The sequence below is a fragment of the Pan troglodytes genome, chromosome 1, assembly GCF_028858775.2.
Source record: "Pan troglodytes isolate AG18354 chromosome 1, NHGRI_mPanTro3-v2.0_pri, whole genome shotgun sequence".
NCBI lineage: Eukaryota > Metazoa > Chordata > Mammalia > Primates > Hominidae > Pan > Pan troglodytes.
Window position 1 is genome coordinate 82,841,733 of NC_072398.2, and position 25,151 is coordinate 82,866,883.

A 25,151-nucleotide genomic window follows, 5' to 3' on the forward strand; every position below is an offset into this window, starting at 1 on the left:
TTGACAAGTGGGATCTAATTAAACTTAAGAGCTTCTGCACAGCAAAAGAAACTATCAACAAAGCAAATCGTCAACCTACAGAATGGGAGAAAACTTTTGCAACCTATGCATTTAACAAAGGTCTAACATCCAGCAACTATAAGGAACTTAAACAAATTTACAAGAAAAAAAACAAACACCCCTATTAAAAAGTGGGAAAGGACATGAACAGGCACTACAAAAGAAGACATACATGTGGCCAAGAAACATATGAAAAAAAGTTCAATATCACTGATCATTAGAGAAATGCAAATCAAAACCACACCAGTCAGAATGACTATTATTAAAAAGTCAATAAACAACAGATGGGGACGTTGAGAGAACGAGGAGGAAGGAGAGAAAATGGCATCCATGGATTACAGTACCTATAGCCAAGCTGCAGCACAGCAGGGCTACAGTGCTTACAACACCCAGCCCACTCAAGGATATGCACAGACCACCCAGGCATATGGGCAACAAAGCTATGGAACCTATGGACAGCCCATTGATGTCAGCTATACCCAGGCTCAGACCACTGCAACCTATGGGCAGACCGCCTATGCAACTTCTTATGGACAGCCTCCCACTGGTTATACTACTCCAACGGCCCCCCAGGCATACAGCCAGCTTGTCCAGGGGTATGGCACTGGTGCTTATGATACCACCACTGCTACAGTCACCACCACCCAGGCCTCCTATGCAGCTCAATCTGCATATGGCACTCAGCCTGCTTATCCAGCCTATGGGCAGCAGCCAGTAGCCACTGCACCTACAAGACCGCAGAATGGAAACAAGCCCACTGAGACTAGTCAACCTCAATCTAGCACAGGGGGTTACAACCAGCCCAGCCTAGGATATGGACAGAGTAACTGCAGTTATCCCCAGGTACCTGGGAGCTACCCCATGCACCCAGTCACTGCACCTCCATCCTACCCTCCTACCAGCTATTCCTCTACACAGCCAACTAGTTATGATCAGAGCAGTTACTCTCAGCAGAACACCTATGGGAAACCGAGCAGCTATGGACAGCAGAGTAGCTATGGTCAACAAAGCAGCTATGGGCAGCTGCCTCCCACTAGTTACCCACCCCAAACTTGATCCTACAGCCAAGCTCCAAGTCAGTATAGCTAACAGAGCAGCAGCTACGGGCAGCAGAGTTCATTCTGACAGGACCACCCCAGTAGCATGGGTGTTTATGGGCAGGAGTCTGGAGGATTTTCCGGACTAGGAGAGAACCGGAGCATGAGTGGCCCTGATAACTGGGGCAGGGGAAGAGGGGGATTTGATCGTGGAGGCATGAGCAGAGGTGGGTGGGGAGGAGGATGCGGTGGAATGGGCAGTGCTGGAGAGCAAGGTGGCTTCAATAAGCCTGGTGGACCCATGGATGAAGGACCAGATCTTGATCTAGGCCCACCTGTAGATCCAGATGAAGACTCTGACAACAGTGCAATTTATGTACAAGGATTAAATGACAATGTGACTCCAGATGATCTGGTAGACTTCTTTAAGCAGTGTGGGGTTGTTAAGATGAACAAGAGAACTGGGCAACCCATGATCCACACCTACCTGGACAAGGAAACAAGAAAGCCCAAAGGTGATGCCACAGTGTCCTGTGAAGACCCACCTACTGCCAAAGCTGCCGTGGAATGGTTTGATGGGAAAGATTTTCAAGGGAGCAAACTTAAAGTCTCTCTTGCTCGGAAGAGGCCTCCAGTGAACAGTATGCAGGGTGGTATGCCACCCCGTGAGGGCAGAGGGATGCCACCACCACTCTGCGGAGGTCCAGGAGGCCCAGGAAGTCCTGGGGGACCCATGGGTCACATGGGAGGCCGTGGAGGAGATAGAGGAGGCCTCCCTCCAAGAGGACCCCAGGGTTCCCGAGGGAACACCTCTGGAGGAGGAAACGCCCAGCACCAAGCTGGAGACAGCCAGTGTCCCAATCCGGGTTGTGGAAACCAGAACTTCGCCTGGAGAACAGAGTGCAACAAGTGTAAGGCCCCAAAGCCTGAAGGCTTCCTCCCGCCACCCTTCCCACCCCCGGGTGGTGATCATGGCAGAGGTGGCCCTGGTGGCATGCGGGGAGGAAGAGGTGGCCTCATGGATCATGGTGGTCCTGGTGGAATGTTCAGAGGTGGCTGTGGTAGAGACAGAGGTGGCTTCCGTGGTGGCTGGGCATGGACCGAGGTGGCTTTGGTGGAGGAAGACAAGGTGGCCCTGGGGGGCCCCCTAGACCTTTGATGTAACCAATGGGAGGAAGAAGAGGAGGACATGGAGGACCTGGAAAAATGGATAAAGGCGAGCACCATCAGGAGCACAGAGATCAGCCCTACTAGATGCAGAGAACCCGCAGAGCTGCATTGACTACCAGATTTATTTTTTAAACCAGAAAATGTTTTAAATTTATAATTCCATATTTATAATGTTGGCCACAACAGTATGATTATTCTTTCTCTGTACTTTAGTATTTTTCACCATTTGTGAAGAAACATTAAAACAAGTTAAATGGTAAAAAAAACAAAAAACAAAAAACAAAAAAATAGATGCTGGTGAGGTTGTGGAGAAATGGGAATGCTTTCACACTGTTGGTGGGAGTGTAAATTACTTCAGCCATTCTGGAAGACAATGTGGTGATTCCTCAAAAACCTAGGAGCAGAAATATCATTTGACCCAGCAATCCCATTACTGGGTATATACCCATAGGAATATAAATCATTCTATCATAAAGACACATGCACATGTATGTTCACTGCAGCATTATTCACAATAGCAAAGACATGGAATCAACCTAAATGCCCATCAATGACAGATTAAATAAAGAAAATATGGTACATATACACCATGGAATACTATGCAGCCATAAAAAAGAACTAGATCATGTCCTTTGTGGGAACATAGATAGAGCTGGAGGTCATTATTCTTAGCAAACTAATGCAGAAACAGAAAACCAAATACCACATGTTCTCATTTATAAGTGGGAGCTAAATGATGAGAACACGTGGACACAAAGAGGGAACAGTAGACCCTGGGGCCTACTTGAGGGTCAAGGGTGGGAGGAGGGAGAGGATCAGAAAAAATAACTGTTGGGTACTAGGCTTAATACGTTGGTGATGGAATAATTGGTATAAAAAACCCCTGTAACACAAGTTTGCCTATAAAACAAACCTACACATGTACCCCCTGAACCTAAAAGTTTTTTTTTTAATAAAATGGTGCAGGCACTATGGAAAACAGTATGATAATTCCTCAAATAAATAAAAAATGTAATAGTCTTTCAAAAATATTAAAAATACAATTACTCTATGATCAGCAATGTCAATTCTGTGTAAATACTCCAAAGAGTTGAAAGCAGGGACTCAAACAGTTGTGCACCCATGTTCATAGCAGCACTATTCACAAAAAGCCAAGAGGTGGAAGCAACCCAAACACTCATTGACAGATGATGGGATAAACAAAATGTGGTATTTACATACATTGGAATACGATCTACCCTTAGAAAGGAAATTCTGACACATGCTACGACATAGATGAACCTTGAGCGCATTACGCTAAGTGAAATAAAAACAAACATTGTCGCAAAAAACAAACATTGTAGGATTCTGCTTATAAGAGGACATACTGTAGTCAAATCCAGAGATAGAAAGCAGAATGGTGACTGCCAGGGGCCGGAGGAAGAAAAGAATGAAGAATTGTTCAGTGTACGTAGAGTTTCAGTTTCACAAGATGGAAAGGTTCAGGAGGTTGGTTGCATAAGGAATATATTTAACACTACTGAACTGTACACTTAAAAATGGTTAAAATAGTACTTTTATGTTAGTGTATTTCATTGCAATAATTTGTTTTACAAACTGCTGTTAGAAGTACAGCAATAGGAGGAGAGTGAGAAGGACACCCTGGAAGAAAGCAGGTGACAGGAGTGCAGCAGCATTATGTGGGTGTCAGTGATGCATTTGACAACGACCTCCATAAAAGTTGTGCTCCAAATTAAATTGGCCTGTTTTTGAATGCTCTCGTCTAAGTGGAATGCTGGCAGGGTGAAAACACTGCATAATCAGGAGTAAATAGGAACTACATCTGGTTGGGAAGCAAAAGGTCCACTGGGGCATGTCGGAGGCTGATGTCAGAACTGGCCTTGTTTAACAAACTCACTAATGACCTAGAAGAAGGCGGAAACAGCCACTGCTAATGAAATTTGCAAAGATATGTTGGCAATGCCCTGGACTTGGCCATAATGGCATAAGCATTGCTGGGATGCAGAGCGATTTTCCACTAGGTAGTTAATTGGATTAAAACAACGACTTCCTGGGATATACATAAACACTTGCTCAATTCTAACTCTTATCTCCAGAGCAGAAAGCAAATTCTGAAATGTGATGCAGTTCATCAAACTATATGTGATAGAAGCCTGTGGAAGAATAGTGCTTTCCCATAGCACAATTCTGCTTGTGTTATTTACCTCTAGGTAGAAGACAATGGAATCTACACATTAAAAAAAGATATAAGACAGGAGAAGGTGAGAGAAGCAGGGGACATATACTGTTTCTTTCATGGAGGGAGGTGTGGGCAAGATGCCCATAAAACCTAAATATGCAAGGGCTCTGATGCTTGGCACAGGTTTTGCCACCCCCTCTATGCTGCTTAAAACCTGTCAGTGGTTCCCCAGGGCCCTTAAGAGACATCTCAGTTCCTTGACAATGTCCTGAATGATCTAGCCCCTGCCTACCCATCCAGTTTTCCTGTGCCACTGCCCTTCTCACTCATGCAAGAGGCATCTGCTATTTTGCCTGCCCAGTAGTAGTTTCCTTCTTCTGCCAACAGCACCACAATTTTCTTTGGCAGATTCACTCCTTCCCCACTCTGAGTCACCATTCCACCCCCTGTCACTATGCTTGGTTCAGGGATGGACAGGGGACTCAAGCTGTGACCATCTGACTCCATCACAGAACTTTTTAAAGCAACTATTGCTAAGTAGCAGTTCTCCTTTTGATGAGGTTGGCTGCTGTGAGACTGACCTCAGCCTACAGGGTTTCTCAGAGAAAGGTGCTGTTGGCATTTTGAGAAGCACAGTTCTTTGTTATGCAGAACCATCTTGCATGTTGTAAGCATTTAGCATTTCTGCCTCTGTGCACTAAATTCTTAGTATTTTCTTTCTATTTTTTTCTTTCCTTTGTTTTTTGTTTTGTTTTGGAGACTGGATCCCACTCTATTACCCAGGTTGGAGTGTAGGAGCATGAACCTGGCTTACTGCAAGCTCAATCTCCTGGGCTCAAGAGATTCTCCTGCTTCAGTCTCCCAAGTAGCTGGGACTACAGATACATACCACCATGCCTGGCTAATTTTTAAAAACTATTTGTAAGGGGAGGGTTTCACTATGTTGCCCAGGCTGGTCTTGAACTCCTGGGCTCAAGCAATCCTCCCACCTTGGCCTCCCAAAGTGCTGGGGCTATAGGCATAAGACCCTGCTCCCAGCCCTGTAGTACTTTCTGAATCATTGTGACAAAGACAAAAAAACCAATGCCCCTTCACACCCACACCTAAATACCAACCCATGGCTAAGAACTACAAGAAACCATAGAACTTTGGCCATGAGATGAAAATCTAAGAATGAGTCACTTTGCGTGGGCACTACCTTCCCATCTTCATGGTCTTCAGCTTGCATGTCACTTCCTCAAAGAGGACTTTTCATATCTTCCCCATCCAAATTATGTCCCTGTCATGACTACTTATTATGTATAGTATTGTACCAATTTGCAAATACATATTTAGTTGTGTGGTTGTTTGTTTCATATCTGTTTTCTCCCACTAGACTGTAAGTTCTATGAAAAAAAGGGCTATCTATTTTGGTTTCCAATGACTGGCATTCAATAAACATTTGGATAGAAAGGAGAAAGGAAGTTGCTAGGGTCTGAATGTTTGCTCCCCACCCCCATTCATGTGTTGAAATCCTAATACCCACTGTGATGGTATTAGGAGGTGGGGCTTTTGGGAGGTGATAGGTCATGAGGGTGAAGCCCTCATGAATGGGATTAGAGCCCTTATAAAAGAAGCCCCAAAGAGGTCTCTCACCCCTTCTGCCATCTGAGGTTACAGCGGGAAGATAGCTGTCTATGAGGAAGCAGACCTCATCAGATACCAAACCTGCTGGTGCATTGATCTTGGATTTACCAGACTCCAGAACTATGATAAATAAATTTTTATTGTGTATAAATCATGGCATTTTGTCTATAGTATTTTGTTATAGCAGCCTGAATGGACTAAGACAGAAGGTTGCTTGGAAACTAGTAACATTTAGTGACTAGGGTCTCAAGCCAACCCACAAAAGCCTGCTTAATTTAGGAATCTAAAATGTCATCTACACTGTTGTTATGAGAGAAGAGGAAGAACTAAGATTGACCATAGAGTCACAGGAGCCTATCTGCCTTTCCTTAAAACCAGCTCTTAGAATTCCCCTGGTTCCCATGGGAACAGGTCCTACTTCAGAACAGCAGGGGCTGGAAGCTGGAGGTGGAGATTGGGGGTCTGGTAGCAGCCAGCATCCACTCCTCTCCTCTCTCACCCCAGTCTTGGCAGTGGTATCAAGAGCTCCACTAGTGGGGAGAGGGAGTAGGAGTGACAAAGGAATCACTTGACCCACTGTGGAAATCAGACACCTGTCCTTGTTGGGAACATAGGTTGTTTTGTGGTCACCCAGCACTATTTCCCCACTTCCTAAAACATTTCTGTCCCCCCAGGAGCATAATCTACCCCACTGAAGGTAGCCTTGGTGACATGGGAAATCCAAATCCCTGCCTTCACTCTGGAAGCCAATACATTAGATCCCTCCTGCTATGGCTGTCATACGGTGGAACAATTAGCAGATTCTCTCCTAGGACTTTTAATCTTGAGTGAGCAATATAAAGGCATGAAAAAAAACAAAACAAAACAAAACAAAAAACCAGACTGAAGAGCATTCATCCAGTAATGTGACTCTGACCAAGATGTTCCTGCTGCTTGACCAGTATTTTCTTCTAGTTTCCTGGCCCTCCAGGGGTGCCCTGACTGCTGCCCATTTCCAAGCCTAGTTCTCTAGGCTTTTCTCAATGCCTGGACAATCAATATCATTCCAGTAAAGTTCTATTTGTCAAAAATACCAGGGCCAGAGAGTTTATTTGCAGTGCAAGAATCTGGATGGATTTCTGAGACCTGATCAAGTAACTCACAGCAGTTTCACATTTCCATTCATTCGTTCCAAATGCAGCTAATGAAATTTGATTATGCCCCATGTACTGTGCCAGGTGCTGGGTATAAAAAAACAAACGTGATTCAAGCCCAGGGCTAAGAGGACACATTCTGCTGAGGAGGCAGAGAAATAAATCAGCAATTAAAATTGAAGTGATATCATCAGTGGCAGAGAGTCCTGGGAAGATGGTGATCTGAACTCAATTCTCTTCCCTTCAGTCACACTTTCTATTTCTTTTCTTTTTTTTTTTAAAACTCCAGAGTTCTCTTTATTTTCTTTCCTTTTTTTTTATTATTATTATACTTTAAGTTTTAGGGTACATGTGCACATTGTGCAGGTTAGTTACATATGTATACATGTGCCATGCTGGTGTGCTGCACCCATTAACTCCTAATGCTATCCCTCCCCTCTCCCCCAACCCCACAACAGTCCCCAGAGTGTGACGTTCCCCTTCCTGTGTCCAGGTGTTCTCATTGTTCAATTCCCATCTATGAGTGAGAACATGTGGTGTTTGGTTTTTTGTCCTTGCGATAGTTTACTGAGAATGATGATTTCCCATTTCATCCATGTCCCTACAAAGGACATGAACTCATCATTTTTTATGGCTGCATAGTATTCCATGGTGTATATGTGCCACATTTTCTTAATCCAGTCTATCATTGTTAGACATTTGGCTTGGTTCCAAGTCTTTGCTACTGTGAATAGTGCCACAATAAACATATGTCTGCAGGTGTCTTTATAGCAGCATGATTTATAGTCCTTTTTGTATATACCCAGTAATGGGATGGCTGGATCAAATGGTATTTCTAGTTCTAGATCACTGAGGAATCACCACACTGACTTCCACAATGGTTGAACTAGTTTACAGTCCCACCAACAGTGTAAAACAGTTCCTATTTCTCCACATCCTCTCCAGCACCTGTTGTTTGCTGACTTTTTAATGATAGCCATTCTAACTGGTGTGAGATGGTATCTCATTGTGGTTTTGATTTGCATTTCTCTGATGGCCAGTGATGATGAGCATTTTTTCACGTGTCTGTTGGCTACATAAATGTCTTCTTTTGAGAATTGTCTGTTCATATCCTTTGCCCATTTTTTGATGGGGTTGTTTGTTTTTTTCTTGTAAATTTGTTTGAGTTCATTGTAGATTCTGGATATTAGCCCTTTGTCAGATGAGTAGGTTGCAAAAATTTTCTCCCATTCTGTAGGTTGCCTGTTCACTCTGATGGTAGTTTCTTTTGCTGTGCAGAAGCTCTTTAGTTTAACTAGATCCCATTTGTCAATTTTGGCTTTTGTTGCCATTGCTTTTGGTGTTTTAGACATGAAGTCCTTGCCCATGCCTATGTCCTGAATGGTAATGCCTAGGTTTTCTTCTAGGGTTTTTATGGTTTTAGGTCTAACGTTTAAGTCTTTAATCCATCTTGAATTAATTTTTGTATAAGGTGTAAGGAAGGGATCCAGTTTCAGCTTTCTACATATGAGCTAGCCAGTTTTGCCAGCACCATTTATTAAATAGGGAATCCTTTCCTCACTTCTTGTTTTTGTCAGGTTTGTCAAAGATCAGATAGTTGTAGATATGTGGCATCATTTCTGAGGGCTCTGTTCTGTTCCATTGATTTATATCTCTGTTTTGGTACCAGTAACATGCTGTTTTGGTTACTGTAGTCTTGTAGTATAGTTTGAAGTCAGGTAGCGTGATGCCTCCAGCTTTGTTCTTTTGGCTTAGGATTGACTTGGCAATGCAGGCTCTTTTTTGGTTCCATATGAACTTTAAAGTAGTTTTTTCCAATTCTGTGAAGAAAGTCATTGGTAGCTTGATGGGGATGGCATTGAATCTATAAATTACCTTGGGCAGTATGGCCATTTTCATGATATTGATTCTTCCTACCCATGAACATGGAATGTTCTTCCATTTGTTTGTATCCTCTTTTATATCATTGAGCAGTGGTTTGTAGTTCTCCTTGAAGAGGTCCTTCACATCCCTTGTAAGTTGGATTCCTAAGTATTTTATTCTCTTTGAAGTAATTGTGAATGGGAGTTCACTCATGATTTGGCTCTCTGTTTGTCTGTTATTGGTGTATAAGAATGCTTGTGATTTTTGTACATTGATTTTGTATCCTGAGACTTTGCTGAAGTTGTTTATCAGCTTAAGAAGATTTTGGGCTGAGACAATGGGGTTTTCTAGATATACAATCATGTCATCTGCAAACAGGGACAATTTGACTTCCTCTTTTCCTAATTGAATACCCTTTATTTCCTTCTCCTGCCTAATTGCCCTGGCCAGAACTTCCAACACTATGTTGAATAGGAGTGGTGAGAGAGGGCATCCCTGTCTTGTGCCCATTTTCAAAGGGAATGCTTCCAGTTTTTGCCCATTCAGTATGATATTGGCTGTGGGTTTGTCATAGATAGCTCTTATTATTTTGAGATATGTCCCATCAATACCTAATTTATTGAGAGTTTTTAGCATGAATTGTTGTTGAATTTTGTCAAAGGCCTTTTCTGCATCTATTGAGATAATCACATTGTTTTTGTCTTTGGTTCTGTTTATATGCTGGATTACATTTATTGATTTGTGTATATTGAACCAGCCTTGCATCCCAGGGATAAAGCCCACTTGATCATGGTGGATAAGCTTTTTGATGTGCTGCTGGATTTGGTTTGCCAGTATTTTATTGAGGATTTTCGCATCAATGTTCATCAAGGATATTGGTCTAAAATTCTCTTTTTTGGTTGTGTCTCTGCCAGGCTTTGGTATCAGGATGATGCTGGCCTCATAAAATGAGTTAGGGAGGATTCCCTCTTTTTCTATTGATTGGAATAGTTTCAGAAGGAATGGTACCAGTTCCTCCTTGAACCTCTGGTAGAATTCGGCTGTGAATCCATCTGGTCCTGGACTCTTTTTGGTTGGTATGCTATTGATTATTGCCACAATTTCAGATCCTGTTATTGGTCTATTCAGAGATTCAACTTCTTCCTGGTTTAGTCTTGGGAGGGCGTATGTGTCGAGAAATTTATCCATTTCTTCTAGATTTTCTAGCTTATTTGCGTAGAGGTGTTTGTAGTATTCGCTGAAGGTAGTTTGTATTTCTGTGGGATCGGTGGTGGTATCCCCTTTATCATTTTTTATTGCGTCTATTTGATTCTTCTCTCTTTTTTTCTTTATTAGTCTTGCTAGCGGTCTATCAATTTTGTTGATCCTTTCAAAAAACCAGCTCCTGGATTCATTAATTTTTTGAAGGGTTTTTTGTGTCTCTATTTCCTTCAGGTCTGCTCTGATCTTAGTTATTTCTTGCCTTCTGCTAGCTTTTGAATGTGTTTGCTCTTGCTTTTCTAGTTCTTTTAATTGTGATGTTAGGTTGTCAATTTTGGATCTTTCCTGCTTTCTCTTGTGGGCATTTAGTGCTATAAATTTCCCTCTACACACTGCTTTGAATGTGTCCCAGAGATTCTGGTATGTCGTGTCTTAGTTCTCATTGGTTTCAAAGAACATCTTTATTTCTGCCTTCATTTCGTTATGTACCCAGTAGTCATTCAGGAGCAGTTTTGTTCAGTTTCCATGTAGTTGAGCGGTTTTGAGTGAGTTTCTTAATTCTGAGTTCCAGTTTGATTGCACTGTGGTCTGAGAGACAGTTTGTTATAATTTCTGTTCTTTTACATTTGCCATCAGTGTGCTGTATTCAGGAAACCCATCTCACGTGCAGAGACACACATAGGCTCAAAATAAAAGGATGGAGGAAGATCTACCAAGCAAATGGAAAACAAAAAAAGGCAGGGGTTGCAATCCTAGTCTCTGATAAAACAGACTTTAAACCAACAAAGATCAAAAGAGACAAAGAAGGCCATTACATAATGGTAAAGGGATCAATTCAACAAGAACAGCTAACTATCCTAAATATATATGCACCCAATACAGGAGCACCCAGATTCATAAAGCAAGTCCTGAGTGACCTACAAATAGACTTAGACTTCCACACATTAATAATGGGAGACTTTAACACCCCACTGTCAACGTTAGACAGATCAACGAGACAGAAAGTCAACGAGGATACCCAGGAATTGAACTCAGCTCTGCACCAAGTGGACCAAATAGACATCTACAGAACTCTCCACCCCAAATCAACAGAATATACATTTTTTTCAGCACCACACCACACCTATTCCAAAATTGACCACATAGTTGGAAGTGAAGCTCTCCACACTTTCTATTTATTTTCAAAGAATCTCTCTGCCTCTCCCAATTCTAATGACTTCTAGGGCCTATGGTTATCAGACTCAAGTGAAGATTTGGGTACTGTGGAATATCTGCAAACTCTCTCCAGTGGGCTGAACAGGAGCATGGGGAAGCCAGAGTTGGAGAGCTCCAGAGTGGGATCATAAAGCCCAAGATCACAGTAAGCACTGGGGGAGATTGCCTGGGTTTCCTGACCCTAAGAGGCCAAGAAGGATAGGACTGGCAGACTGGGTCCTTCCTTCCCAAGAGGCAGGGAGAGCATGAGAAAACTAGGGAGCGAGGAGGCTGCTTCTGGGGCCCTGGAAATCTGCCAGCCTCCACACTCCCTTAGCCCACAGGATGAAAGACAACATTCAACATTTCCTTGCCACTATTGAGGCTGCTGCCACATTAAGGACTTAAACAAGTAGCACTTGTTTCTCATCTGGCTGTCTGAGAGAGAAGTATGCATCAGAAGAAACTGAACACATGCATAGCAAAATAGAGCTGCTGAAGAAGAATGCCAACACTTTGCATATAAAAATTAGTACTTAAGTAGATCCAGTGTAGCACACACAGCAACCGCAGCAACAGTAAAATAGTCTTCTGTGGTCAAAGAAAACCTCAACTAAAAGATTTAGAAGAGAAATCAAAGCAGAGGGTGGTCATGGTTAAGACTTGAATTAATGGCCTGGATGATCAAATATGAGAAATATTTTAAGCATGGAAGAAAAAAATAAATAAACATAAATTGTGAAGGAAAATATAAGAGACTTGGAGAATATATCCGTGAGAACTATAGGTGTTCTAGAAGAAGAAAAAAAAAAAAACAGTTATACTTACGTAAAGCCTCTCTGAATTCTGACATGACTGAAAAGAAAAGAGACATACCAAGGAATATCCTAGTAACATTTCAAACTGGGTAAAAAGAAAAGCCTGCCAAGCATTCAGATAAAAAGAGAATAAGCTCTATAAGTGAAAAATAATCAGACTGGCATCAGTTTTCTTCACTGTAGCCTTAGAACCTGAAAAACAGTAAAATAACATCCATGGACACTGGGAGACTGCAGCAAGGATCCTACACACAGTCAAAATTATTCACTTCTCAGAATGAAAGAAAAATGCATGAGAACATGCCAGGAATTGAGTTTATCACCCCCATAGCCCATCTTAGAAAAAGAATCTACAGAGACTATCCACATACAAAAGAATGAAGTTGGGCCCCTACTTAACACCATAAATTAACTCAAAATGGATCACAGACCTAAAGATAAGAGCTAAAACTTTAAAACTCCTAGAAGAAAACATAGGAGTAAGCATTCATTACCTAGAGTGAAGCAATGGTTTCTTTTATTTTTATATTTATTATTTTTTATAGAGACAGGGTCTTGCTCTGTCGCCCAGGCTGGAGTGCAATGGTGCGATCTTGGCTCACTGCAACCTCTCCCTCCCAGACTCAAGTGATCCTCACACCTCAACTTTCCAGGTAGCTGGGACTACACATGCATGCCACCGTGCCTGGCTAATTTATATATATATATATTTTGTAGAGATGAGTTCTTGCCATGTTGCCCAAGCTGGTCTCAAACTCCTGGACTCAAGTGATTCATCCACCTCAGCCTCCCAAAGTGTTAGGATTACAAGCATGAGCCACCACACCCAGCCAAGCAATGGTTTCTTAGACATGACACTAAAATCACAAGGAAAAAAAGTCAAATTTGATGTCATCAAAATAAAAATGTTTGTGCTTCAAAGGATACCATCGTGAAAGTGAAGAGACAACCCATAAAATGAGAAAAAATATTTGCAAATCATGTATTTGACAAGAGATTTGTATCAAAAATACTTTTAAAACTCTTTTCAATTCAATATTAAAAATGATAGACAATCCAATTTTAAAATGCATAAAGGGTCTAAATAGGCATTTCTTCAAAGAAGGTATATACAAATAGCCAATAAACACATGAAAAGAAGCTCAATATCATTATTCCATCATTAGTCATTAGGGAAATACATATCAAAACCACAATGAAATACTGCTTCACAACTACTTCGATGGCTATAAGAAAAGACAATAACAAATGTTAGGGGGATTGAAGCCCTCATATGCTGGTGATGAGAATGTAAAATGGTTTGGTCACATGGAAAATAGTTTGTCAGTTCCTCAAAAAGTTAAACATAGGGTTATCATATGAACCAGGAATTCTACTCCTAGGCATATAGCAAAGAAAAATGACAACATACATTCACAAAAAATCTTGCACATGAATGTTCATAACAATATTATTTATAAAAATCAAAAAGTGGAAACAATTCAAATTCCCATCAAGATGTGGCATATCCATATAATGGAATGTTATTTTGCAATAAAAAAGAATGAAGTATTGATGCATTCTGTAACATGGATGTACCTTGAAAACATTATGCTAAATGAAAGAAGCCAGCCACAATGGATCATATATTGTATGAAATGCCCAGAAGAGGCACATCTATAGAAACCACAAATATATCAGTGATTGTCTGGGGCTAGTGAGGGTAAGAGGGATGAGAATGGGTAATAGGCTAATAGGCATAGGGTTTCTTTTGAGGGTTGCAAAAGCGTTCTAAAGTTATATTGTGGTGACAGATGCATGAGTGAACATACTAAAACCCACAGAACTGAACACTTTATGTGAATTATATCTCGACATAGGTGTTTTTAAAATTATTATTATCATTATTATTATTATTTTGAGACAGGGTTTTGCTCTATCACCCAGGCTAGAATGCAGTGGCACAACCACAGGTCACTGTAGCCTCCACCTCCTGGGCTCAAGGATCAATCCTCCCACCACAGGCATGCGCCACTGCACTAGGCTAATTTTTTTTTTTTTTTTTTTTTTTTTTTTTTTTTTGTAGAGACAGAGTCGTGCTATATTGCCCAGGCTGGTCTCCAATTCCTGGGCTCAAGCAATCCTCCCACTTTGGCCTCCCAAAGTGCTGGGATTACAGTGTGAGCCACTAAGCTCAGCCAAAAATTAATTTTTTCAATTATACTACCCACATTTTCAGAAAATCTAAGGGGAACTCTGCCAAGCACGGTGGCTCACACCTGTAATTCCAGCACTTTGGGAGGCCGAGGTGGGCAGATCACCTGAGGTCAAGAGTTCAAGACCAGCCTGGCCAACATGGTGAAACCCCATCTCTACTAAAAATATAAAAATCAGCCAGTCATGGTGGCGCACGCCTGTAATTGCAGCTACTCAGGAGGCTGAGGCAGGAGAATCACTTGAACCCGGGAGGCGGAGGTTGCAGTGAGCTGAGATCACGCCATTATGCTCCAGTCTGGGCAACAAAAGTGAAACTCCGTCTCAGAAAAAAAAAAAAAAAAGAAAGAAAGAAAGAAAAAAAGAAAATCAGGGGGGAGTCTAGCAAACAACCAATGAACTATAACAGGCACTTCAAGAGGGAGAAAAAAATAAGAGGAGAAAAAACAGTGTAAGCAAAGAGCTGTGAAATAATATGTGAATAAACCTAAGTGGATAATAACTTACTAAGAATATGAAATATATATGTTTTTAAAGGATTCTTGAAATAGAAGGTATATACTACAAGGAAATAATTGTATGTACTTTTTTTTTTTTTGAGGTGGAGTCTGTCTCTGTTGCCCAGGCTGGCATGCAGTGGCGTGATCTCGGCTCACTGCAACCTCCATCTCCTGGTTCAAGTGATTCTCCTGCCTCAGCCTCCTGAGAAGCTGGGATTACAGGTGCATGCCACCATGCCCAGCTATTTTTTTGTATTTTCAGTAGAGACGGGGTTTCATTGTGTTACCTAGGATGGTCTCTGTCTCCTGACCTCAGGTGATCTGCCTGCCTCGGCCTCCCAAAGTGCTGGGATTACAGGCGTGAGCTACCATGCCCAGCCATGTGTACTTTTAAAATAGTACTTTAAAGGTTAGAAGTAGAAAAACCCAGCAGTTGAGATAAATAAGGTAAAGTAAAAACTTTTGAGTTCTCATCTTATTAGGGTAGAGTAAAGCTGGGAATAGACTGTCTTGGAGGGGCAAATATACATCTTGGTGGAGGAAACAGTAGAGACATTGTTTTCCAATACTGCAAAAAATGTATGTCTGATTATCGATGTATAGAAAGTGAACCAAGTGCTAATAAAAGGGAAAGCAGCCCGGTGCAGTGGCTCACGTCTGTAATCCCAGCACTTTGGGAGGCTGAGATGGGCAGATCACAAGGTCAGGAGTTCGAGACCAGCCTGACCAACATAGTGAAACCCTGTCTCTACTAAAAGTACAAAAATTAGCCAGTCGTGGTGATGTTGTGCCTGTAATCCCAGCTACTCAGGAGGCTGAGGCAGGAGAATCGCTTGAACCCAGGAGGCAAAGATCATGCCACTGCACTCCAGCCTGGGTGACAGAGTGAAACTCCATCTCAAAAAAAAAAAAAAAAAAAAAAGCAAAGTAGAACTTTCAAATTAACAAGGCATCGGGGGTGTGTATGGGGAATAGGATAAAGAGCAGCTTGAGCAAACCAACAAATATAAGAAAATGACACTATAAAATAACTTTTATATCTCTAATTTGAGTTTCTCTAATGCCTTCTCCATGGTTAGATGGGGCTCTGGGATTTTGGAAAGAATACTACAAAAGTGAAATGCCCCTCTTCTCACATTACATCGGGGTACATGATATCCACAAAATATCAACAATGATGTTAGTCTTCATCACTTCGTGCTTGCCAGGTCTCCCCATTACAAAATTACCATTATTCTCTTTCCTTACTCTATTCTTTGGAAGCCACTCACTAAATTTAGCCAGCCCTCAAGAAGGCAGGGGCATGGGGGTGAGGCAGGAATTAAACTGCACCTTCTGGAGTGGGGAGTACCTACATATATTATTTGAAATTCTGCAATCAAAATTTGTCTCCTCCCCGATATGAAATAAAATTTTTTAAAACATAAACATAAGAGGAATAAAGTCATGTATATCAATCATTCTAATAGATGTGAAATGACTGAATTCCCATTAAGAATCAGAGACAAGGCCAGGTGCGGTGGCTTATGCCTGTACTCCCAGCACTTTGGGAGGCCAAGGCAGGTGGATCATCTGAGGTCAGGAGTTTGAGACCAGCCTGGCCAACATGGTGAAACTCCATCTCTACTTAAAATACAAAAATTAGCCAGGCGTGATGGCATGCACCTGTAATCCCAGCTACTCAGGAGACTGAGGCAGGAGAATCACTTGAACCCAGGAGGCAGAGGTTGCAGTGAGCTGCACGCCACTGCACTCCAGCCTGGACAACAAAGCAAGACTCTATCTCAAAAAACAAATCAAATGGCGAGAAACTGGCTATATGCTGTTTACTGTAAACATATCTAAAATAGTGAGGATATTAATTAATTAGAGGAATAGGCAGTAAAAAACAATTTGTAAAGGCAGGAGCTAATATCAGACAAAGTAAAATTTCCATTTAAAAGTATTAAACAGGAAGAAGGGAAAACATTAGGTACTGAGACAAGGCATAGGCATACTTTATGAAGACAGTATGAATTGTAAACCTGTGTGCTTGAAGTACTTATAGCAGCAAAATATTTAAGACAAAAACTATTAAAAATGCAAAGAGAACTTAATATTTTAATATTAACTTAATATTTTAGATAGTGAGAGACATCGTTATACCTCTTTCATAGTTACACAAATTGAATAGACAAAGATTTTAAAAAGGACTTTAAAAAATTAAATAATCAAACCAATAAAAATTATAATATAGATACATTTAGAACCCAAATCCACCAAACAAAAAGTACTTATTTTTTCTTATGTTCTTTGAATAATTATAAAAATCAATCATGTACTTGGCCACAAAGAATATCTTCTATTCAAATATTTAGGTAGATTTAACAATATTTAGTGGTCTTCATTTTTCAGTCAAAACTCAATAAAAGTAGAAATGACTAATGCAAAGGTAATAAAAAGAAAATCTTAAATTTTGGAATTAAAAAGCTTTCATGACTAATCTTTGGGTAAAACAGAAAATCTAAAAATATATGTAAGCTACAAAGAAAGCAATAAATATTAAATGGCATAATACTTCATATCAAAACCTACAGACACAGAAAAATCTGTACTCTGAGGAAAAAAATGTATAGACCTACTTGTGTTCTAAAGATGAAAATTAAAAGCCATTAGCACTTAAGGAATTTTAATGTGAACAACAAATATATTAAGCAGGAGGAACAAATAAGTATAAATACTGAAGTTAATAAAGTAGAAAGCAAAACATTATAAAATTAGGATAATGTATAAATAAATAGAAAAGCTGGTTCTCTAAAGATAAAAATAAAATAGGTAAACCTCTTGTGTCCCAGATTAAGGAAAAAAGCTGGAAAGCAAAAATAGATAGGAATAAGGAAAAAGATACAATAATAGCAACTTTGGAAAATATATATAAGAGAATACTACATTCTTTTTTATGAAAACCCAAAGGTAATAGATAATACCCTAGGCAAATATAAATTAACAAAATTCATTCAAAAATCAATGAAAATTTTTAATCGACAATTTGCCACAAAAAAGGATTGAAAAAAAATAATGACCTAACATTTTTAGTCATCAGGATTAGATAGATTTATGGCTAAGCTTCATCTAAATTTTAAATAGTTATCAGTATTTTGAAAGCTATGCTAAGACTTAGGTAAGTATAGCAAGAAGGCAATACAACCTTAACAGTAAAACTTGCTTTTAAAATAGTATTACAAAAAACGAAGCTGTAAACCAATCTCACTTATAAATATAGGTGCAAATTTTAAAATAAAAATTAACAAATAGAAGCAAATACTATACCAAAAGATGAAAGGTTTTCTGTTCAACAAACAAGCAAGGCTTGTTCTATGAATACAAGGGCATTCAACATTAGAATCTATCAACACAATAAATTTTATTAACAAATTAGAAAGAAAAAGATCATGTAATTACATCAGTAAATGCTAAAAGGGCATTTGAAATCATTTAGCATGTATTTCTTCTTTTAGAAAAATCTAAATACAGTAGGTATATTATAGACCCATTAGGCAAAATAAATACTATTTACCAAAGTCAACAGCAAACATTATTCTAAATGTTAAAACAAAATTTTTTTTAAAAAAATCAGAAATGCTTACTCTGAATGTTAATATTATTCAACACCATCTTGGAAGTTTTAGCCAAAGCAAAATAACAATAAAATAATAATAATTGTCATAGGCATTGGAAAAGAAGAGTTAATACTATGTCTTTTTGCAAATGATATGATTATATATCTAGAAAACCAAAGAAAAGCTAGTAAAATTAACAGAAGAGATTTTGGCAAAGGGCTGGACACAAGATAAATACACAAACCCAATAGATTGCAAGAAACAGATGTAAAGAGAAAAATTAGAAATGCAAGGAGAATGTAATAAAAATTTAAAGATGGTGAGAGACTTTACTTCTTTTATATTTAGGCAAATAAAGTAGACAAAGAAAAAACAAATACAATCAAATCAACAGAAATTATGTTATAGATATATAATTATCTATAGCTAAACAAAAAAATAAACATAAAAGTAATAAACTGTTAGCTATTCTGGCAATAAGCACTTAGAAAATTTAATATGTAAAAATGTTTTATTTACAATAGTAAAAAAATTTGAAAATGCTTAAGAATAAATGTCACAACAAAAGCACAAGACTGATGTAGAAAAATATAAAATTTTAAAGGAGAAAAGTTATTGAAAAATATAAAACAATATGGAACAAATATATAGGTATAACATATTTCTATCTTAAAATTTAACATAAAAAAATATCAGTGTTCCCAAAATTGGATGTCAGTAAGATAGCTGACTAGAAGCTACTAGAGCTCTACCTCCATAACTAAAAAAAAAACCATAACATTTTAACCAAAATAACTAATGGAGTATACCAGAGAACAATAAAAACCCAAAAGAAATCCTGTAGAGCACAGAAATTCAGGATGGCCACATAGAGAAAGGGAGAAAACACCTTTCCCCAGCCATTCTATCCCCTCAATTGGGATCAGCTCAGAACAAGGAAGGACTTCTTTCTGCAAGGAAAAGGTAAGCAAGAGGACCCCAGTAACCCTCAAACCACTGTTGACTCCTACTTCTACTACTTCTATTACTAGAGTCTCCTACAGTTCTCACAGGCTCTGAACCCAGCTGAGGGAACTCTCTGGAGTCCACATGTTGAGCTACCCCCAAAGAAGCCCATGCTGCTACTGCCCTGTGTCATCCTGCAACCAGAGCCACCACTAGAGTGTGTCCTACACTGGGGACAAGTAGCCATTGCATTCCTCCACCCCTGAGGCTCAGCCACCACTGCATTACACCCACGCAGTAGCACACCAGACCCAAGCAGAATTGCTGCTATGCTCTACTTCCTAGAGCCAATTAGCCACAGAGATACTCCATTCTCCCCATCCCAACCACTGCTGCACACTCCCCTTAGGGCCAACCTGAAGCCGTGCCCCACTATTAGGGACCCAGAGCCTCAAACTACTAGAGCAGTTGTTCCCCTGGTACCACAGCCAAGGCCTACTTCAACCCCTGAGGACTTCAGGACTCCAGAACACTGAAGCACTCACAATCCTGGTCCCAAAATCCTGTCCCAAAGCAGACATAGCACCTCATCCCTCAGGAACCTTAGATGTAGAACTTTATCCCCCAGGGACCTCAGGTTTTCTGCACACCAGAGCGCTTGTGTCCCTAGTGCCACAACTGAGGCAGCACTCCATTCCCCCCACCCCAGGTCTTCAGATTTCCTGCACACCAGAGCAGTCACACGCACCCCTATGCCACAGGTAAGGGAGCACTCTGCCCCCCAAGGGACTTCAAGCTTCTGGCACAGTGGAGCAGTTGCACTCCACAGCACCATAGTTGACATGATGCCCTGCCTCTAGGGATCTAGAGGCTCCACTGACCCATGTAGCTGTGACTTTTTGGGCCAAATAGATGTGGTGCCTCATGTTTCAGGGAATCGGAGCTTTTGTTGAGGTGTGTCACCCTGCCCTCCAGGCTGAGGGAAATTCTCCTACCTAGAATTTCACGAGCTTCTCACAATTCAAGCTGCTATGGCACTGTGCCTCTCCAGGGAATGGAGTTATCACTGCACTGCTCCCCATCAGCCAAGGCCCAAGCCACAGCAGCATCTTGCCATTCCTGGGGCATTGCTGCTGTTGCACTTGGCCTAACAGAGCCTGGACTACTGCTATGTCCCATTATCTCTGAACCCAGAGTCAACATTGTGTGGTACTTCATCCCCTGGAGTCTAAGCTGTCACTGTGCCCTGTTGGTTCTGGGACCTGAATTGCAGTTGTGCTCTGCTCCCCAGAGCTTGAGCCTCCAGAGCACTCTTTTTACCCCGGATCAATGCCATTACTTTGTCCCACCTCCCAGGGTCAGAATCACAGCTATATCGTGCCTCCTGGGCTCAAGCTGCTGAGATATGCTGCAGAATGACCTACTCTGGCTTAGTGGGAGAACTGCATTCACTCATACCTTGGAGAGTGAACCTGTACCTCAAGTCTCAAGTGCTGTAGTAGTTTCACAAGACCCTAAGTTCAGAAACCCAGCTCCATAGCACCTCTGAGCACCTGTGCCCTGGATTCTAGTGCTGCTATGACTGCCTGTGAGCCATGTCAGACCAACACCAAGAGAGATCTTCTCAGATAAGTCCCCACTATGAGGAAGACAAGAACAGGAGGATTCCTAAATCCCTTACCCAAATAACCCATGCAGCCACCATCACTGCCACAAATTCCTGTAACCTAGACTACTGAAACCCCCAGTCATTGCTAACATTTATCACAACTGAAGAAGCTGCACAAAAACTACACAACTGTATCCATATGAAACCAGAGCCACTGCATCCTGCCCAACTGAAACCCTCAGGCCCATCTACAGGTGAAAGTCTTTCTCTACAAAAGCCACTCTGTAAAGCCTGGAAGAGGAGACCACACCACCAGATATGCAGACATCAGTGCAGGAACACAAGATGCATGAAAATACCATAGCACCAAAATGCATACCAAAATACAAGGAAACATGACTCCACCAAAGGAACACAGTAATTATCCAGTAACTGATGCCGAAGAAGCAGAAATTTATGAGTTTCCTGAAAAGAAATTCAAAATTATAATTTTAAGAAAACTCAGTGAGATACAAGGGAATACAAATAGATAATTAATAAAATCAGGAAAATGATTCATGCTTTCAATGAGAAATTTAACAAAGAAATAGATAATATATTTTTTAAAAGAGCCAAACAGAAAGCTTGGAGCTGAAGAATTCAATCAATGAAATAAAAACACAACCAAGAAATTCAACAGCAGGCTAGATCAAGCAGAAGAAAGAATCTGGGAACTTAAACATAGGTCTTCTGAAATGACTCAGTCAGAGGAAAGAAAGAAAAAAGAATGAAAAAGAGTGAAGACGGCCTAATGGAACCTATAAGATGACATTAAGCAACAAATATTCACATTATGGGATTTCAAAAAAGAGAAGAGAAATGGACAGAAATCCTGTTTAATGAAATAGTTCCTAAAAAGTTCCTAAGTATTGGAAGAGATATGGATGTCCAAATCCACAAAGCTCAAAAGTCCCTAAATAGATTCCACCTAAAGGGGTCCTCTTAAAGAATATTATAATAAAACTGACTAAAGTCAAAGACAGAGAATTATAAAGCAGCAAGAGAATAATGTCAAGTCACATAAGGAATCCTCATTAGACTGTTAGGAGGTTTCTCAGCAGAAACTTTGCAGGCCAAGAGCAAGTAGAATAATATATTCAAAATGCTGAAAGAAAAAAATACTGTCAGTCAAGAATATTATACTCAGAAAAGCTGTCCTTCATAAAAGAAGGAAAAATATAGTATTTCATAGACAAGCAAAAGCTGAGGGAATTCATTATCACTAGACCTCTCTTACAAAAAATGCCTAAGGAAGTTCTTTAAGTGGAAACAAAAGGATGATAATTACTATCAGGAATACATATGAAAGTGTAAAACTCACTATAGAGGTAAATACATAGTCAAATCCAGAATATTCCAATACTGTAATGGTGGTATGTAAATCATATATATATATATATATATATCAAAAAGACTAAAAGTCAAAACAGTCAAAAATAACAAAAGGTACAATAAGCTTTTAAGGAATGCACACTCTAAAATATGTAAATTGTGACATTAAAAACAAATTGTGGAGGCAGAGAGAAAAGGCTAGAGTTTTTGTATGCAATAGAAATTAAGTTGTTTTCAGCTTAAAATTGTAGATTATAATTATAAGATGCTTTATGTAAGCCAGAATTATCCCGTAAATTCTTTTCTTTAGTAGGCGATGCTTGCTATGTGACTCCTCATAGACCTGGCTGAAATTTTTCAGAGCTGCATTATACTCTGAAACTCTTTTTATACAATACTTCTTTTATCCCCCTCTTCTATCAGAGGTATCATACCTGCATTGCATCCTGAAGCCTATTTCTGTCTACTTCTCCTCCCCATTCCATGTTTCCTTCATAGGCACTCCTCCCAAAAATCTCTTAAACCTCTAATTCTATCTTAGCCTCTGCTTCCAGGGAGACCCAAGCTGACACAGATGATCAGAGAAAAACTTTTTTTCAAGGTAACAAATACTTGAACAGATTCATGAAAGAAGTGAAGCCAAGAGGATATCAGGTGAAAGAAACATCCAGACAGAGAAAACAACAAGTATAAAGGCTTTAAGGCAGAATCACAACTGAACTCTGAGATAAATAAAATTATTTTCCCAAAGTCTTCATTTTGTCTCTCTGCTATGTGACCTTGCTGTATTTACCAATAAAATAGAGTACACATCCCTTCCCCATTGACTTTGGGCTTGGCAATGTAACTGCCTTGACAAAAGGATAATTAGAGACAGAACTTAAGGAGAGGCTTTAAATGTGCTTGAGTGGTCTGTCTGAGCTTCTTATGCTTCTGCATTCTACCATGAAAGAAATATGAATGGGTAATCACAGACCCTAGAAATGTTGAATAAAAATGTAGCAGATCTAAACCAAACCTGAGGCTTGGAGTCCAGCCTAGCCTAAGTGAACTACTAAATACCAGTAATAACAGCAAGAATATGTGACACTTTATCCACAACCTGCACCTTCTCTCTCCTTGTTTCCAGCTCATTGTGATGAATATCCCACTCCATGATTCAGTAAGGCCAGATCATATAAGAAAAATTTAAAAACAAAAAGAAAATTCATCACTAAAAAAGTATGGCCAAAAAAGATGAGATTCCCTTTCCCCTAAGCTCCCAGTCAAGGGCCACAGTATCTTCCCAAGAGGAGCAGGCCACCAGCATCTCTCATTACTGTGCACACATGTGCACACACACAAGCACACACACACACACACACACACGCACACACCAGTACTATGTTACAGAGGCTAAATTCCATACAAGTATAACCCCTGTTGGTCAGGGGCTTCTGTCTTCCACCCAGCCCACATTCATTTGGTGGAGACTCTACCCTAGACAGAGTAGGCTGAGAATAATGAGATCCCATTCACCTTTAGCCCAGTACATTGTAAGATATATGTTCCACACTAGCAGAAGGAAGCTGAGAAGACCAGAAGCTACCACAAACTCTGCCCAGTAGCCTGTGTGTATAGCAGGACTCTCTCCAAGAGAAGTGGGCTACTATCCCTGTCCACAGCTCCAAAACAGTGGCAGAGAGACTTTTCCCAGGGAAAGAAGCAGGTCATAAAGAAAAGAGCCCCAAGGCTCCCCAAAAGGGAAGTCACTTCAATCAGAAGTCACTGATAGTGTTGGGAAGGTCAAGCCTAAGGGGACTTTCAAAAACAATGAGGATTTTAGTAGTAAGCAGTTTTTTTAATGCTGCTAGTTCCATGAGATGACCTAACTAAACCACAGGCCAGATATTTTGCCAGAGAGAACTAGGGAGGAATACAGCCAAAAGAATCCTCATAGGATTAGAACAAACCTCAAAACCTAGCTCAAAAACAGCTCCTGCTAATAGGCCTGAATTTAATTTGATCAGACTGTGGAGCAATGTTATAAATAATAAAGTAATCGACCAGCAATTAATGGAGCCCAATATTTAGGCATAATACCTAAAGAGGCAGATAGTTTAACAGAAAGATCAGGGAAAGAGAAAGTCAAAAAGAGACTTGTTAAAACAACTATAATCCCAGGGTGACTGCACATGCCCAAGGCTCTGCCCTCTGGAAGCCAGATGAGAGGCTTCACATTGCAGAAGAAATAGACATACTAAAATATGCCAGCCAAGTCACTAAAATAAACAAGCAAACAATAACATCATGCCACAGAAAAAGGGGGCAGTTGGTATCCAGAGTTGCTACATTATCTAAAATGAGGAAAGTATCACCAAAGTGATGAGAAAAATCAAGATACAAAATAAACACCCACAAGATGACACAAATATTTAACTTAACAAAAAAGACTTCATGTATATATATGCTCCTTGATTTATGACATGACTATGTCCAAATAAACCCATTGTAAATTGAAAATATCATATGCTGAAAATGCATTGAATACACCTAACCTACCTAACATCGTAACTTAGCTTAGCGTACCTTAAACATGCTCAGAACACTTGCATTAGCCTACACTTGGTCAAAATCATCTAACACAAACCCTATGTTATAATAAAGTGTTGACT

The 25,151-nt window shown here is 40.2% G+C and overlaps 1 pseudogene; it reads left to right on the plus strand.

The window, feature by feature from the left end:
- Window positions 1-354: 354 nt before the first annotated feature.
- LOC747199 (RNA-binding protein EWS-like) lies at window positions 355-2,469 on the plus strand (annotated as a pseudogene).
- The last annotated feature ends 22,682 nt before the right edge of the window (window positions 2,470-25,151 follow it).